The sequence below is a fragment of the Channa argus genome, unplaced genomic scaffold, assembly GCF_033026475.1.
Source record: "Channa argus isolate prfri unplaced genomic scaffold, Channa argus male v1.0 Contig035, whole genome shotgun sequence".
Taxonomy (NCBI): Eukaryota; Metazoa; Chordata; class Actinopteri; order Anabantiformes; family Channidae; genus Channa; species Channa argus.
In genome coordinates this window covers 36,712-53,658 of record NW_027125254.1, presented here as the reverse complement: position 1 = coordinate 53,658, position 16,947 = coordinate 36,712, and the positions used below count along the sequence as shown (strand labels likewise).

At 42.9% G+C, this 16,947-nt stretch overlaps 13 non-coding genes across 13 annotated transcripts; all 13 read right to left on the bottom strand.

Moving 5' to 3' along the window:
- Nucleotides 1–292: 292 nt before the first annotated feature.
- trnai-aau (transfer RNA isoleucine (anticodon AAU)) lies at nt 293–366 on the bottom strand. The gene has a single exon. It is a non-coding gene; the product is annotated as a tRNA-Ile (tRNA).
- A 1,402-nt stretch (nt 367–1,768) lies between these two features.
- Nucleotides 1,769–1,842, bottom strand: trnai-aau (transfer RNA isoleucine (anticodon AAU)). The gene has a single exon. It is a non-coding gene; the product is annotated as a tRNA-Ile (tRNA).
- A 1,403-nt stretch (nt 1,843–3,245) lies between these two features.
- trnai-aau (transfer RNA isoleucine (anticodon AAU)) lies at nt 3,246–3,319 on the bottom strand. Its single transcript has one exon. It is a non-coding gene; the product is annotated as a tRNA-Ile (tRNA).
- A 1,403-nt stretch (nt 3,320–4,722) lies between these two features.
- On the bottom strand, nt 4,723–4,796 carry trnai-aau (transfer RNA isoleucine (anticodon AAU)). The gene has a single exon. It is a non-coding gene; the product is annotated as a tRNA-Ile (tRNA).
- A 1,403-nt stretch (nt 4,797–6,199) lies between these two features.
- Nucleotides 6,200–6,273, bottom strand: trnai-aau (transfer RNA isoleucine (anticodon AAU)). The gene has a single exon. It is a non-coding gene; the product is annotated as a tRNA-Ile (tRNA).
- Nucleotides 6,274–7,675: 1,402 nt separating this feature from the next.
- Nucleotides 7,676–7,749, bottom strand: trnai-aau (transfer RNA isoleucine (anticodon AAU)). Its single transcript has one exon. It is a non-coding gene; the product is annotated as a tRNA-Ile (tRNA).
- Nucleotides 7,750–9,152: 1,403 nt separating this feature from the next.
- trnai-aau (transfer RNA isoleucine (anticodon AAU)) lies at nt 9,153–9,226 on the bottom strand. Its single transcript has one exon. It is a non-coding gene; the product is annotated as a tRNA-Ile (tRNA).
- A 1,403-nt stretch (nt 9,227–10,629) lies between these two features.
- On the bottom strand, nt 10,630–10,703 carry trnai-aau (transfer RNA isoleucine (anticodon AAU)). Its single transcript has one exon. It is a non-coding gene; the product is annotated as a tRNA-Ile (tRNA).
- Nucleotides 10,704–11,650: 947 nt separating this feature from the next.
- trnar-ucg (transfer RNA arginine (anticodon UCG)) lies at nt 11,651–11,723 on the bottom strand. Its single transcript has one exon. It is a non-coding gene; the product is annotated as a tRNA-Arg (tRNA).
- Nucleotides 11,724–13,584: 1,861 nt separating this feature from the next.
- Nucleotides 13,585–13,658, bottom strand: trnai-aau (transfer RNA isoleucine (anticodon AAU)). The gene has a single exon. It is a non-coding gene; the product is annotated as a tRNA-Ile (tRNA).
- Nucleotides 13,659–14,605: 947 nt separating this feature from the next.
- On the bottom strand, nt 14,606–14,678 carry trnar-ucg (transfer RNA arginine (anticodon UCG)). Its single transcript has one exon. It is a non-coding gene; the product is annotated as a tRNA-Arg (tRNA).
- A 383-nt stretch (nt 14,679–15,061) lies between these two features.
- trnai-aau (transfer RNA isoleucine (anticodon AAU)) lies at nt 15,062–15,135 on the bottom strand. The gene has a single exon. It is a non-coding gene; the product is annotated as a tRNA-Ile (tRNA).
- Nucleotides 15,136–16,538: 1,403 nt separating this feature from the next.
- trnai-aau (transfer RNA isoleucine (anticodon AAU)) lies at nt 16,539–16,612 on the bottom strand. Its single transcript has one exon. It is a non-coding gene; the product is annotated as a tRNA-Ile (tRNA).
- Nucleotides 16,613–16,947: the final 335 nt, after the last annotated feature.

The following is a 16,947-nucleotide window of genomic DNA, read 5'->3' as shown; positions in this document are numbered from 1 at the left end:
AGTGAGGAAGGGAGACTTGATTGTAAAAACGTACATGTGAATAATTTTTTGAATTGCAAAACCTGTAGACAGCGTTGAACTATCTGGGAATGTGAAATTATGTGAGTATTCTTTGATATCATTAACTAAAAAGGAAATGCGGGAAAGGTTTCTTATGCAAGACAGTTTAGTCAGCAATGTTACCTGGTTGATAACTCAAAAGGCCAGGTTTATGTAGCATGTGAAAAGCAAGCAACCGTGCAGTCAGGATTAATCTTGCCTTGGAAAGAGTTGCTTGCATCGTGCTTTTCAATGGCCAGTATGGGGATTGAACCCATGACCTTGGCGTTATTAGCACCACGCTCTAACCATCTGAGCTAACCGGCCCAGCATGCTGCAAAAGAGTCATTTTCCCAGGTGCACAGCTGCGTCAATGTCTCAGTGATTTTGTCTGAGATACGATGGCCCTTTCATAATGGGTGACGTCATAATCCTGTCTTTTGGACATCAGAGATGATGCAGTTCCATGGCCAAACAGTTGGAGATGAAATCATCTTAATTGAAGGAAGTGGGTCTTTGCTGATCTCATGTACTGACTTGTAATAGGGCCTCTTGTAGATTTGTTTCTTTTTTCAAATGAGCTCTGCAGACAGATGGGAATTCAGATTTTTTGTAAGTAGAGATTAGGGGCAAGAAAGAAGATCAGCCACTGGCACCGTCGCCTCTACGCTCTAACCTTCTCAATTGAACATCCTGGTCTTGAGAGCAGCACATTGAGTTCCGGAAGATAATTGCTATTTGTGCATACCTCTTTAGCAGTGAAGAAGTGTGATTGATAAAACCTTTTCGCTTGAATGTTACCCTGTTTCTGCAACCTTGAAACACACGGAAAAAAAGATTTTCCAGGCACATCCATTGAGTAAGTACAAGAAGAGCAACCACAAAGGAACTCGACCCTTCAATCTTCCTATTTGAAGTCAGATGCTTTGTCCATTAGGTCACTTGGTCTGAACTAGGGGGGTTTCGAAAGGTTAGGGGAGCTAGGACAGTGAGGAAGGGAGACTTGATTGTAAAACAGGACATGTGAAAACTTCACAATTGTAAAGCCCATAGACAGCGTTGAAGCATTTGTGAATGTGATGTTGTGTCAGATACTCTTCGATATCATTGTGTGCATAAGTACATGCAGGAAAATGTTTCCTGTGCAAAACAGCTCAGTGAGGGTGATTGATAATAGCTTCCTTTGCTTAAGTGTCACTCTGTTCCTACAACCATGAAAAACCCATGGAAGTTTGTACTTTCCAGGCACATCAAACAGCAAGGACTGGAAGCTCAACCACGAAGCGACTCGAACCCTCAATCTTCTGATACGAAGTCAGAGGCCTTGTCCATTAGGCCACGTGGTCGGAACCGAGTCTTTCAAAGGACTGAAGCCGTGCTCATTAGACTGTGTGGTCTGAACAGAGGTTTGTTTCAGGAGGCTAGAGGAGCTGGGTGAGTGGGGAAGGGAGACTTGATTGTAAAAACGTACATGTGAATAATTTTTTGAATTGCAAAACCTGTAGACAGCGTTGAACTATCTGGGAATGTGAAATTATGTGAGTATTCTTTGATATCATTAACTAAAAAGGAAATGCGGGAAAGGTTTCTTATGCAAGACAGTTCAGTCAGCAATGTTACCTGGTTGATAACTCAAAAGGCGAGGTTTATGTAGCATGTGAAAAGCAAGCAACCGTGCAGTCAGGATTAATCTTGCCTTGGAAAGAGTTGCTTGCATCGTGCTTTTCAATGGCCAGTATGGGGATTGAACCCATGACCTTGGCGTTATTAGCACCACGCTCTAGCCATCTGAGCTAACCGGCCCAGAATGCTGCAAAAGAGTCATTTTCCCAGCTGCACAGCTGCGTCAATGTCTCAGTGATTTTGTCTGAGTTACGATGGCCCTTTCATAATGGGTGACGTCATAATCCTGTCTTTTGGACATCAGAGATGATGCAGTTCCATGGCCAAACAGTTGGAGATGAAATCATTTTAATTGAAGGAAGTGGGTCTTTGCTGATCTCATGTACTGACTTGTAATAGGGCCTCTTGTAGATTTGTTTCTTTTTTCAAATGAGCACTGCAGACAGATGGGAATTCAGATTTTTTGTAAGTAGAGATTAGGGGCAAGAAAGAAGATCAGCCACTGGCACCATCGCCTCTACGCTCTAACCTTCTCAATTGAACATCCTGGTCTTAAGAGCAGCACATTGACTTCCGGAAGATAATTGCTATTTGTGCATACCTCCTTAGCAGTGAAGAAGTGTGATTGATAAAACCTTTTCGCTTGAATGTTACCCTGTTTCTGCAACCTTGAAACACACGGAAAAAAAGATTTTCCAGGCACATCCATTGAGTAAGTACAAGAAGAGCAACCACAAAGGGACTCGACCCTTCAATCTTCCTATTTGAAGTCAGATGCTTTGTCCATTAGGTCACTTGGTCTGAACTAGGGTGGGTTTCGAAAGGTTAGGGGAGCTAGGACAGTGAGGAAGGGAGACTTGATTGTAAAACAGGACATGTGAAAACTTCACAATTGTAAAGCCCATAGATAGCGTTGAAGCATTTGTGAATGTGATGTTGTGTCAGATACTCTTCGATATCATTGTGTGCATAAGTACATGCAGGAAAATGTTTCTTGTGCAAAACAGCTCAGTGAGGGTGATTGATAATAGCTTCCTTTGCTTAAGTGTCACTCTGTTCCTACAACCATGAAAAACCCATGGAAGTTTGTACTTTCCAGGCACATCAAACAGCAAGGACTGGAAGCTCAACCACGAAGCGACTCGAACCCTCAATCTTCTGATCCGAAGTCAGACGCCTTGTCCATTAGGCCACGTGGTCGGAACCGAGTCTTTCAAAGGACTGGAGCCGTGCTCATTAGACTGTGTGGTCTGAACAGAGGTTTGTTTCAGGAGGCTAGAGGAGCTGGGTGAGTGAGGAAGGGAGACTTGATTGTAAAAACGTACATGTGAATAATTTTTTGAATTGCAAAACCTGTAGACAGCGTTGAACTATCTGGGAATGTGAAATTATGTGAGTATACTTTGATATCATTAACTAAAAAGGAAATGCGGGAAAGGTTTCTTATGCAAGACAGTTTAGTCAGCAATGTTACCTGGTTGATAACTCAAAAGGCCAGGTTTATGTAGCATGTGAAAAGCAAGCAACCGTGCAGTCAGGATTAATCTTGCCTTGGAAAGAGTTGCTTGCATCGTGCTTTTCAATGGCCAGTATGGGGATTGAACCCATGACCTTGGCGTTATTAGCACCACGCTCTAACCATCTGAGCTAACCGGCCCAGCATGCTGCAAAAGAGTCATTTTCCCAGGTGCACAGCTGCGTTAATGTCTCAGTGATTTTGTCTGAGATACGATGGCCCTTTCATAATGGGTGACGTCATAATCCTGTCTTTTGGACATCAGAGATGATGCAGTTCCATGGCCAAACAGTTGGAGATGAAATCATTTTAATTCAAGGAAGTGGGTCTTTGCTGATCTCATGTACTGACTTGTAATAGGGCCTCTTGTAGATTTGTTTCTTTTTTCAAATGAGCACTGCAGACAGATGGGAATTCAGATTTTTTGTAAGTAGAGATTAGGGGCAAGAAAGAAGATCAGCCACTGGCACCATCGCCTCTACGCTCTAACCTTCTCAATTGAACATCCTGGTCTTGAGAGCAGCACATTGAGTTCCGGAAGATAATTGCTATTTGTGCATACCTCTTTAGCAGTGAAGAAGTGTGATTGATAAAACCTTTTCGCTTGAATGTTACCCTGTTTCTGCAACCTTGAAACACACGGAAAAAAAGATTTTCCAGGCACATCCATTGAGTAAGTACAAGAAGAGCAACCACAAAGGAACTCGACCCTTCAATCTTCCTATTTGAAGTCAGATGCTTTGTCCATTAGGTCACTTGGTCTGAACTAGGGTGGGTTTCGAAAGGTTAGGGGAGCTAGGACAGTGAGGAAGGGAGACTTGATTGTAAAACAGGACATGTGAAAACTTCACAATTGTAAAGCCCATAGACAGCGTTGAAGCATTTGTGAATGTGATGTTGTGTCAGATACTCTTCGATATCATTGTGTGCATAAGTACATGCAGGAAAATGTTTCTTGTGCAAAACAGCTCAGTGAGGGTGATTGATAATAGCTTCCTTTGCTTAAGTGTCACTCTGTTCCTACAACCATGAAAAACCCATGGAAGTTTGTACTTTCCAGGCACATCAAACAGCAAGGACTGGAAGCTCAACCACGAAGCGACTCGAACCCTCAATCTTCTGATCCGAAGTCAGACGCCTTGTCCATTAGGCCACGTGGTCGGAACCGAGTCTTTCAAAGGACTGGAGCCGTGCTCATTAGACTGTGTGGTCTGAACAGAGGTTTGTTTCAGGAGGCTAGAGGAGCTGGGTGAGTGAGGAAGGGAGACTTGATTGTAAAAACGTACATGTGAATAATTTTTTGAATTGCAAAACCTGTAGACAGCGTTGAACTATCTGGGAATGTGAAATTATGTGAGTATACTTTGATATCATTAACTAAAAAGGAAATGCGGGAAAGGTTTCTTATGCAAGACAGTTTAGTCAGCAATGTTACCTGGTTGATAACTCAAAAGGCCAGGTTTATGTAGCATGTGAAAAGCAAGCAACCGTGCAGTCAGGATTAATCTTGCCTTGGAAAGAGTTGCTTGCATCGTGCTTTTCAATGGCCAGTATGGGGATTGAACCCATGACCTTGGCGTTATTAGCACCACGCTCTAACCATCTGAGCTAACCGGCCCAGCATGCTGCAAAAGAGTCATTTTCCCAGGTGCACAGCTGCGTTAATGTCTCAGTGATTTTGTCTGAGATACGATGGCCCTTTCATAATGGGTGACGTCATAATCCTGTCTTTTGGACATCAGAGATGATGCAGTTCCATGGCCAAACAGTTGGAGATGAAATCATTTTAATTCAAGGAAGTGGGTCTTTGCTGATCTCATGTACTGACTTGTAATAGGGCCTCTTGTAGATTTGTTTCTTTTTTCAAATGAGCACTGCAGACAGATGGGAATTCAGATTTTTTGTAAGTAGAGATTAGGGGCAAGAAAGAAGATCAGCCACTGGCACCATCGCCTCTACGCTCTAACCTTCTCAATTGAACATCCTGGTCTTGAGAGCAGCACATTGAGTTCCGGAAGATAATTGCTATTTGTGCATACCTCTTTAGCAGTGAAGAAGTGTGATTGATAAAACCTTTTCGCTTGAATGTTACCCTGTTTCTGCAACCTTGAAACACACGGAAAAAAAGATTTTCCAGGCACATCCATTGAGTAAGTACAAGAAGAGCAACCACAAAGGAACTCGACCCTTCAATCTTCCTATTTGAAGTCAGATGCTTTGTCCATTAGGTCACTTGGTCTGAACTAGGGTGGGTTTCGAAAGGTTAGGGGAGCTAGGACAGTGAGGAAGGGAGACTTGATTGTAAAACAGGACATGTGAAAACTTCACAATTGTAAAGCCCATAGACAGCGTTGAAGCATTTGTGAATGTGATGTTGTGTCAGATACTCTTCGATATCATTGTGTGCATAAGTACATGCAGGAAAATGTTTCTTGTGCAAAACAGCTCAGTGAGGGTGATTGATAATAGCTTCCTTTGCTTAAGTGTCACTCTGTTCCTACAACCATGAAAAACCCATGGAAGTTTGTACTTTCCAGGCACATCAAACAGCAAGGACTGGAAGCTCAACCACGAAGCGACTCGAACCCTCAATCTTCTGATCCGAAGTCAGACGCCTTGTCCATTAGGCCACGTGGTCGGAACCGAGTCTTTCAAAGGACTGGAGCCGTGCTCATTAGACTGTGTGGTCTGAACAGAGGTTTGTTTCAGGAGGCTAGAGGAGCTGGGTGAGTGAGGAAGGGAGACTTGATTGTAAAAACGTACATGTGAATAATTTTTTGAATTGCAAAACCTGTAGACAGCGTTGAACTATCTGGGAATGTGAAATTATGTGAGTATTCTTTGATATCATTAACTAAAAAGGAAATGCGGGAAAGGTTTCTTATGCAAGACAGTTCAGTCAGCAATGTTACCTGGTTGATAACTCAAAAGGCCAGGTTTATGTAGCATGTGAAAAGCAAGCAACCGTGCAGTCAGGATTAATCTTGCCTTGGAAAGAGTTGCTTGCATCGTGCTTTTCAATGGCCAGTATGGGGATTGAACCCATGACCTTGGCGTTATTAGCACCACGCTCTAACCATCTGAGCTAACCGGCCCAGCATGCTGCAAAAGAGTCATTTTCCCAGGTGCACAGCTGCGTCAATGTCTCAGTGATTTTGTCTGAGATACGATGGCCCTTTCATAATGGGTGACGTCATAATCCTGTCTTTTGGACATCAGAGATGATGCAGTTCCATGGCCAAACAGTTGGAGATGAAATCATTTTAATTGAAGGAAGTGGGTCTTTGCTGATCTCATGTACTGACTTGTAATAGGGCCTCTTATAGATTTGTTTCTTTTTTCAAATGAGCTCTGCAGACAGATGGGAATTCAGATTTTTTGTAAGTAGAGATTAGGGGCAAGAAAGAAGATCAGCCACTGGCACCGTCGCCTCTACGCTCTAACCTTCTCAATTGAACATCCTGGTCTTGAGAGCAGCACATTGAGTTCCGGAAGATAATTGCTATTTGTGCATACCTCTTTAGCAGTGAAGAAGTGTGATTGATAAAACCTTTTCGCTTGAATGTTACCCTGTTTCTGCAACCTTGAAACACACGGAAAAAAAGATTTTCCAGGCACATCCATTCAGTAAGTACAAGAAGAGCAACCACAAAGGAACTCGACCCTTCAATCTTCCTATTTGAAGTCAGATGCTTTGTCCATTAGGTCACTTGGTCTGAACTAGGGGGGTTTCGAAAGGTTAGGGGAGCTAGGACAGTGAGGAAGGGAGACTTGATTGTAAAACAGGACATGTGAAAACTTCACAATTGTAAAGCCCATAGACAGCGTTGAAGCATTTGTGAATGTGATGTTGTGTCAGATACTCTTCGATATCATTGTGTGCATAAGTACATGCAGGAAAATGTTTCCTGTGCAAAACAGCTCAGTGAGGGTGATTGATAATAGCTTCCTTTGCTTAAGTGTCACTCTGTTCCTACAACCATGAAAAACCCATGGAAGTTTGTACTTTCCAGGCACATCAAACAGCAAGGACTGGAAGCTCAACCACGAAGCGACTCGAACCCTCAATCTTCTGATCCAAAGTCAGACGCCTTGTCCATTAGGCCACGTGGTCGGAACCGAGTCTTTCAAAGGACTGGAGCCGTGCTCATTAGACTGTGTGGTCTGAACAGAGGTTTGTTTCAGGAGGCTAGAGGAGCTGGGTGAGTGAGGAAGGGAGACTTGATTGTAAAAACGTACATGTGAATAATTTTTTGAATTGCAAAACCTGTAGACAGCGTTGAACTATCTGGGAATGTGAAATTATGTGAGTATTCTTTGATATCATTAACTAAAAAGGAAATGCGGGAAAGGTTTCTTATGCAAGACAGTTTAGTCAGCAATGTTACCTGGTTGATAACTCAAAAGGCCAGGTTTATGTAGCATGTGAAAAGCAAGCAACCGTGCAGTCAGGATTAATCTTGCCTTGGAAAGAGTTGCTTGCATCGTGCTTTTCAATGGCCAGTATGGGGATTGAACCCATGACCTTGGCGTTATTAGCACCACGCTCTAACCATCTGAGCTAACCGGCCCAGCATGCTGCAAAAGAGTCATTTTCCCAGGTGCACAGCTGCGTTAATGTCTCAGTGATTTTGTCTGAGATACGATGGCCCTTTCATAATGGGTGACGTCATAATCCTGTCTTTTGGACATCAGAGATGATGCAGTTCCATGGCCAAACAGTTGGAGATGAAATCATTTTAATTCAAGGAAGTGGGTCTTTGCTGATCTCATGTACTGACTTGTAATAGGGCCTCTTGTAGATTTGTTTCTTTTTTCAAATGAGCACTGCAGACAGATGGGAATTCAGATTTTTTGTAAGTAGAGATTAGGGGCAAGAAAGAAGATCAGCCACTGGCACCATCGCCTCTACGCTCTAACCTTCTCAATTGAACATCCTGGTCTTAAGAGCAGCACATTGACTTCCGGAAGATAATTGCTATTTGTGCATACCTCCTTAGCAGTGAAGAAGTGTGATTGATAAAACCTTTTCGCTTGAATGTTACCCTGTTTCTGCAACCTTGAAACACACGGAAAAAAAGATTTTCCAGGCACATCCATTGAGTAAGTACAAGAAGAGCAACCACAAAGGAACTCGACCCTTCAATCTTCCTATTTGAAGTCAGATGCTTTGTCCATTAGGTCACTTGGTCTGAACTAGGGTGGGTTTCGAAAGGTTAGGGGAGCTAGGACAGTGAGGAAGGGAGACTTGATTGTAAAACAGGACATGTGAAAACTTCACAATTGTAAAGCCCATAGATAGCGTTGAAGCATTTGTGAATGTGATGTTGTGTCAGATACTCTTCGATATCATTGTGTGCATAAGTACATGCAGGAAAATGTTTCTTGTGCAAAACAGCTCAGTGAGGGTGATTGATAATAGCTTCCTTTGCTTAAGTGTCACTCTGTTCCTACAACCATGAAAAACCCATGGAAGTTTGTACTTTCCAGGCACATCAAACAGCAAGGACTGGAAGCTCAACCACGAAGCGACTCGAACCCTCAATCTTCTGATCCGAAGTCAGACGCCTTGTCCATTAGGCCACGTGGTCGGAACCGAGTCTTTCAAAGGACTGGAGCCGTGCTCATTAGACTGTGTGGTCTGAACAGAGGTTTGTTTCAGGAGGCTAGAGGAGCTGGGTGAGTGAGGAAGGGAGACTTGATTGTAAAAACGTACATGTGAATAATTTTTTGAATTGCAAAACCTGTAGACAGCGTTGAACTATCTGGGAATGTGAAATTATGTGAGTATTCTTTGATATCATTAACTAAAAAGGAAATGCGGGAAAGGTTTCTTATGCAAGACAGTTCAGTCAGCAATGTTACCTGGTTGATAACTCAAAAGGCCAGGTTTATGTAGCATGTGGAAAGCAAGCAACCGTGCAGTCAGGATTAATCTTGCCTTGGAAAGAGTTGCTTGCATCGTGCTTTTCAATGGCCAGTATGGGGATTGAACCCATGACCTTGGCGTTATTAGCACCACGCTCTAACCATCTGAGCTAACCGGCCCAGCATGCTGCAAAAGAGTCATTTTCCCAGGTGCACAGCTGCGTTAATGTCTCAGTGATTTTGTCTGAGATACGATGGCCCTTTCATAATGGGTGACGTCATAATCCTGTCTTTTGGACATCAGAGATGATGCAGTTCCATGGCCAAACAGTTGGAGATGAAATCATTTTAATTCAAGGAAGTGGGTCTTTGCTGATCTCATGTACTGACTTGTAATAGGGCCTCTTGTAGATTTGTTTCTTTTTTCAAATGAGCACTGCAGACAGATGGGAATTCAGATTTTTTGTAAGTAGAGATTAGGGGCAAGAAAGAAGATCAGCCACTGGCACCATCGCCTCTACGCTCTAACCTTCTCAATTGAACATCCTGGTCTTGAGAGCAGCACATTGAGTTCCGGAAGATAATTGCTATTTGTGCATACCTCTTTAGCAGTGAAGAAGTGTGATTGATAAAACCTTTTCGCTTGAATGTTACCCTGTTTCTGCAACCTTGAAACACACGGAAAAAAAGATTTTCCAGGCACATCCATTGAGTAAGTACAAGAAGAGCAACCACAAAGGAACTCGACCCTTCAATCTTCCTATTTGAAGTCAGATGCTTTGTCCATTAGGTCACTTGGTCTGAACTAGGGTGGGTTTCGAAAGGTTAGGGGAGCTAGGACAGTGAGGAAGGGAGACTTGATTGTAAAACAGGACATGTGAAAACTTCACAATTGTAAAGCCCATAGACAGCGTTGAAGCATTTGTGAATGTGATGTTGTGTCAGATACTCTTCGATATCATTGTGTGCATAAGTACATGCAGGAAAATGTTTCTTGTGCAAAACAGCTCAGTGAGGGTGATTGATAATAGCTTCCTTTGCTTAAGTGTCACTCTGTTCCTACAACCATGAAAAACCCATGGAAGTTTGTACTTTCCAGGCACATCAAACAGCAAGGACTGGAAGCTCAACCACGAAGCGACTCGAACCCTCAATCTTCTGATCCGAAGTCAGACGCCTTGTCCATTAGGCCACGTGGTCGGAACCGAGTCTTTCAAAGGACTGGAGCCGTGCTCATTAGACTGTGTGGTCTGAACAGAGGTTTGTTTCAGGAGGCTAGAGGAGCTGGGTGAGTGAGGAAGGGAGACTTGATTGTAAAAACGTACATGTGAATAATTTTTTGAATTGCAAAACCTGTAGACAGCGTTGAACTATCTGGGAATGTGAAATTATGTGAGTATTCTTTGATATCATTAACTAAAAAGGAAATGCGGGAAAGGTTTCTTATGCAAGACAGTTTAGTCAGCAATGTTACCTGGTTGATAACTCAAAAGGCCAGGTTTATGTAGCATGTGAAAAGCAAGCAACCGTGCAGTCAGGATTAATCTTGCCTTGGAAAGAGTTGCTTGCATCGTGCTTTTCAATGGCCAGTATGGGGATTGAACCCATGACCTTGGCGTTATTAGCACCACGCTCTAACCATCTGAGCTAACCGGCCCAGCATGATGCAAAAGAGTCATTTTCCCAGGTGCACAGCTGCGTCAATGTCTCAGTGATTTTGTCTGAGATACGATGGCCCTTTCATAATGGGTGACGTCATAATCCTGTCTTTTGGACATCAGAGATGATGCAGTTCCATGGCCAAACAGTTGGAGATGAAATCATTTTAATTGAAGGAAGTGGGTCTTTGCTGATCTCATGTACTGACTTGTAATAGGGCCTCTTGTAGATTTGTTTCTTTTTTCAAATGAGCACTGCAGACAGATGGGAATTCAGATTTTTTGTAAGTAGAGATTAGGGGCAAGAAAGAAGATCAGCCACTGGCACCATCGCCTCTACGCTCTAACCTTCTCAATTGAACATCCTGGTCTTAAGAGCAGCACATTGAGTTCCGGAAGATAATTGCTATTTGTGCATACCTCTTGAGCAGTGTAGAAGTGTGATTGATAAAACCTTTTCGCTTGAATGTTACCCTGTTTTTGCAACCTTGAAACACACGGAAAAAAAGATTTTCCAGGCACATCCAGTGAGTAAGTACAAGAAGAGCAACCACAAAGGGACTCGACCCTTCAATCTTCCTATTTGAAGTCAGATGCTTTGTCCATTAGGTCACTTGGTCTGAACTAGGGTGGGTTTCGAAAGGTTAGGGGAGCTAGGACAGTGAGGAAGGGAGACTTGATTGTAAAACAGGACATGTGAAAACTTCACAATTGTAAAGCCCATAGACAGCGTTGAAGCATTTGTGAATGTGATGTTGTGTCAGATACTCTTCAATATCATTGTGTGCATATGTACATGCAGGAAAATGTTTCTTGTGCAAAACAGCTCAGTGAGGGTGATTGATAATAGCTTCCTTTGCTTAAGTATCACTCTGTTCCTACAACCATGAAAAACCCATGGAAGTTTGTACTTTCCAGGCACATCAAACAGCAAGGACTGGAAGCTCAACCACGAAGGGACTCAAACCCTCAATCTTCTGATCCGAAGTCAGACGCCTTGTCCATTAGGCCACGTGGTCGGAACCGAGTCTTTCAAAGGACTGAAGCCGTGCTCATTAGACTGTGTGGTCTGAACAGAGGTTTGTTTCAGGAGGCTAGAGGAGCTGGGTGAGTGAGGAAGGGAGACTTGATTGTAAAAACGTACATGTGAATAATTTTTTGAATTGCAAAACCTGTAGACAGCGTTGAACTATCTGGGAATGTGAAATTATGTGAGTATTCTTTGATATCATTAACTAAAAAGGAAATGCGTGAAAGGTTTCTTATGCAAGACAGTTCAGTCAGCAATGTTACCTGTTTGATAACTCAAAAGGCCAGGTTTATGTAGCATGTGAAAAGCAAGCAACCGTGCAGTCAGGATTAATCTTGCCTTGGAAAGAGTTGCTTGCATCGTGCTTTTCAATGGCCTGTATGGGGACGGAACCCATGACCTTGGCGTTATTAGCACCACTCTCTAACCATCTGAGCTAACCGGCCCAGCATGCTGCAAAAGAGTCATTTTCCCAGCTGCACAGCTGCGTCAATGTCTCAGTGATTTTGTCTGACATACGATGGCCCTTTCATAATGGGTGACGTCATAATCCTGTCTTTTGGACATCAGAGATGATGTAGTTCCATGGCCAAACAGTTGGAGATGAAATCATTTTAATTCAAGGAAGTGGGTCTTTGCTGATCTCATGTACTGACTTGTAATAGGGCCTCTTGTAGATTTGTTTTGTTTTTTCAAATGAGCACTGCAAACAGATGGGAATTCAGATTTTTTGTAAGTAGAGATTAGGGGCAAGAAAGAAGATCAGCCACTGGCACCATCGCCTCTACGCTCTAACCTTCTCAATTGAACATCCTGGTCTTAAGAGCAGCACATTGAGTTCCGGAAGATAATTGCTATTTGTGCATACCTCTTTAGCAGTGAAGAAGTGTGATTGATAAAACCTTTTGGCTTGAATGTTACCCAGTTTTTGCAACCTTGAAACACACGGAAAAAAAGATTTTCCAGGCACATCCAGTGAGTAAGTACAAGAAGAGCAACCACAAAGGGACTCGACCCTTCAATCTTCCTATTTGAAGTCAGATGCTTTGTCCATTAGGTCACTTGGTCTGAACTAGGGTGGGTTTCGAAAGGTTAGGGGAGCTAGGACAGTGAGGAAGGGAGACTTGATTGTAAAACAGGACATGTGAAAACTTCACAATTGTAAAGCCCATAGACAGCGTTGAAGCATTTGTGAATGTGATGTTGTGTCAGATACTCTTCGATATCATTGTGTGCATATGTACATGCAGGAAAATGTTTCTTGTGCAAAACAGCTCAGTGAGTGTGACTGATAATAGCTTCCTTTGCTTAAGTGTCACTCTGTTCCTACGACCATGAAAAACCCATGGAAGTTTGTACTTTCCAGGCACATCAAACAGAAAGGACTGGAAGCTCAACCACAAAGGGACTTGAACCCTCAAACTTCTGATCCAAAGTCAGATGCCTTGTCCATTAGGCCACGTGGTCGGAACCAAGTCTTTCAAAGGACTGAAGCCGTGCTCATTATACTGTGTGGTCTGAACAGAGGTCGGTTTCAGGAGGCTAGAGGAGCTGGGTGAGTGAGGAAGGGAGACTTGATTGTAAAAACGTACATGTGAATAATTTTTTGAATTGCAAAACCTGTAGACAGCGTTGAACTATCTGGGAGTGTGAAATTATGTGAGTATTCTTTGATATCATTAACTAAAAAGGAAATGCGGGAAAGGTTTCTTATGCAAGACAGTTCAGTCAGCAATGTTACCTGGTTGATAACTCAAAAGGTCAGGTTTATGTAGCATGTGAAAAGCAAGCAATCATGCAGTCAGGATTAATCTTGCCTTGGAAAGAGTTGTTTGCATCGTGCTTTTCAATGGCCAGTATGGGGATTGAACCCATGACCTTGGCGTTATTAGCACCACGCTCTAACCATCTGAGCTAACCGGCCCAGCATGCTGCAAAGGAGTCATTTTCCCAGCTGCACAGCTGCGTCAATGTCTCAGTGATTTTGTCTGAGATACGATGGCCCTTTCATAATGGGTGACGTCATAATCCTGTCTTTTGGACATCAGAGATGATGCAGTTCCATGGCCAAACAGTTGGAGATGAAATCATTTTAATTCAAGGAAGTGGGTCTTTGCTGATCTCATGTACTGACTTGTAATAGGGCCTCTTGTAGATTTGTTTCTTTTTTCAAATGAGCACTGCAGACAGATGGGAATTCAGATTTTTTGTAAGTAGAGATTAGGGGCAAGAAAGAAGATCAGCCACTGGCACCATCACCTCTACGCTCTAACCTTCTCAATTGAACATCCTGGTCTTAAGAGCAGCACATTGAGTTCCGGAAGATAATTGCTATTTGTGCATACCTCTTTAGCAGTGAAGAAGTGTGATTGATAAAACCTTTTGGCTTGAATGTTACCCAGTTTTTGCAACCTTGAAACACACGGAAAAAAAGATTTTCCAGGCACACCCAGTGAGTAAGTACAAGAAGAGCAACCACAAAGGGACTCGACCCTTCAATCTTCCTATTTGAAGTCAGATGCTTTGTCCATTAGGTCACTTGGTCTGAACTAGGGTGGGTTTCGAAAGGTTAGGGGAGCTAGGACAGTGAGGAAGGGGGACTTGATTGTAAAACAGGACATGTGAAAACTTCACAATTGTAAAGCCCATAGACAGCGTTGAAGCATTTGTGAATGTGATGTTGTGTCAGATACTCTTCGATATCATTGTGTGCATATGTACATGCAGGAAAATGTTTCTTGTGCAAAACAGCTCAGTGAGGGTGATTGATAATAGCTTCCTTTGCTTACGTGTCACTCTGTTCCTACGACCATGAAAACCCCATGGAAGTTTGTACTTTCCAGGCACATCAAACAGAAAGGACTGGAAGGTCAACCACGAAAGGACTCGAACCCTCAATCTTCTGATCCGAAGTCAGAAGCCTTGTCCATTAGGCCACGTGGTCGGAACCGAGTCTTTCAAAGGACTGAAGCCGTGCTCATTATACTGTGTGGTCTGAACAGAGGTTTGTTTCAGGAGGCTAGAGGAGCTGGGTGAGTGAGGAAGGGAGACTTGATTGTAAAAACGTACATGTGAATAATTTTTTGAATTGCAAAACCTGTAGACAGCGTTGAACTATCTGGGAATGTGAAATTATGTGAGTATTCTTTGATATCATTAACTAAAAAGGAAATGCGGGAAAGGTTTCTTATGCAAGACAGTTCAGTCAGCAATGTTACCTGGTTGATAACTCAAAAGGCCAGGTTTATGTAGCATGTGAAAAGCAAGCAACCGTGCAGTCAGGATTAATCTTGCCTTGGAAAGAGTTGCTTGCATCGTGCTTTTCAAAGGCCAGTATGGGGATTGAACCCATGACCTTGGCGTTATTAGCACCACGCTCTAACCATCTGAGCTAACCGGCCCAGCATGCTGCAAAAGAGTCATTTTCCCAGCTGCACAGCTGCGACAATGTCTCAGTGATTTTGTCTGACATATGATGGCCCTTTCATAATGGGTGACGTCATAATCCTTTCTTTTGGACATCAGAGATGATGCAGTTCCATGGCCAAACAGTTGGAGATGAAATCATTTTAATTCAAGGAAGTGGGTCTTTGCTGATCTCATGTACTGACTTGTAATAGGGCCTCTTGTAGATTTGTTTCTTTTTTCAAATGAGCACTGCAGACAGATGGGAATTCAAATTTTTTGTAAGTAGAGATTAGGGGCAAGAAAGAAGATCAGCCACTGGCACCATCGCCTCTACGCTCTAACCTTCTCAATTGAACATCCTGGTCTTAAGAGCAGCACATTGAGTTCCGGAAGATAATTGCTATTTGTGCATACCTCTTTAGCAGTGAAGAAGTGTGATTGATAAAACCTTTTGGCTTGAATGTTACCCAGTTTTTGCAACCTTGAAACACACGGAAAAAAAGATTTTCCAGGCACACCCAGTGAGTAAGTACAAGAAGAGCAACCACAAAGGGACTCGACCCTTCAATCTTCCTATTTGAAGTCAGATGCTTTGTCCATTAGGTCACTTGGTCTGAACTAGGGTGGGTTTTGAAAGGTTAGGGGAGCTAGGACAGTGAGGAAGGGAGACTTGATTGTAAAACAGGACATGTGAAAACTTCACAATTGTAAAGCCCATAGACAGCGTTGAAGCATTTGTGAATGTGATGTTGTGTCAGATACTCTTCGATATCATTGTGTGCATATGTACATGCAGGAAAATGTTTCTTGTGCAAAACAGCTCAGTGAGGGTGATTGATAATAGCTTCCTTTGCTTACGTGTCACTCTGTTCCTACGACCATGAAAACCCCATGGAAGTTTGTACTTCCCAGGCACATCAAACAGAAAGGACTGGAAGGTCAACCACGAAAGGACTCGAACCCTCAATCTTCTTATCCGAAGTCAGACGCCTTGTCCATTAGGCCACGTGGTCGGAACCGAGTCTTTCAAAGGACTGGAGCCGTGCTCATTAGACTGTGTGGTCTGAACAGAGGTTTGTTTCAGGAGGCTAGAGGAGCTGGGTGAGTGAGGAAGGGAGACTTGATTGTAAAAACGTACATGTGAATAATTTTTTGAATTGCAAAACCTGTAGACAGCGTTGAACTATCTGGGAATGTGAAATTATGTGAGTATTCTTTGATATCATTAACTAAAAAGGAAATGCGGGAAAGGTTTCTTATGCAAGACAGTTTAGTCAGCAATGTTACCTGGTTGATAACTCAAAAGGCCAGGTTTATGTAGCATGTGAAAAGGAAGCAACCATGCAGTCAGGATTAATCTTGCCTTGGAAAGAGTTGCTTGCATCGTGCTTTTCAATGGCCAGTATGGGGATTGAACCCATGACCTTGGCGTTATTAGCACCACGCTCTAACCATCTGAGCTAACCGGCCCAGCATGCTGCAAAAGAGTCATTTTCCCAGGTGCACAGCTGCGTTAATGTCTCAGTGATTTTGTCTGAGATACGATGGCCCTTTCATAATGGGTGACGTCATAATCCTGTCTTTTGGACATCAGAGATGATGCAGTTCCATGGCCAAACAGTTGGAGATGAAATCATTTTAATTCAAGGAAGTGGGTCTTTGCTGATCTCATGTACTGACTTGTAATAGGGCCTCTTGTAGATTTGTTTCTTTTTTCAAATGAGCACTGCAGACAGATGGGAATTCAGATTTTTTGTAAGTAGAGATTAGGGGCAAGAAAGAAGATCAGCCACTGGCACCATCGC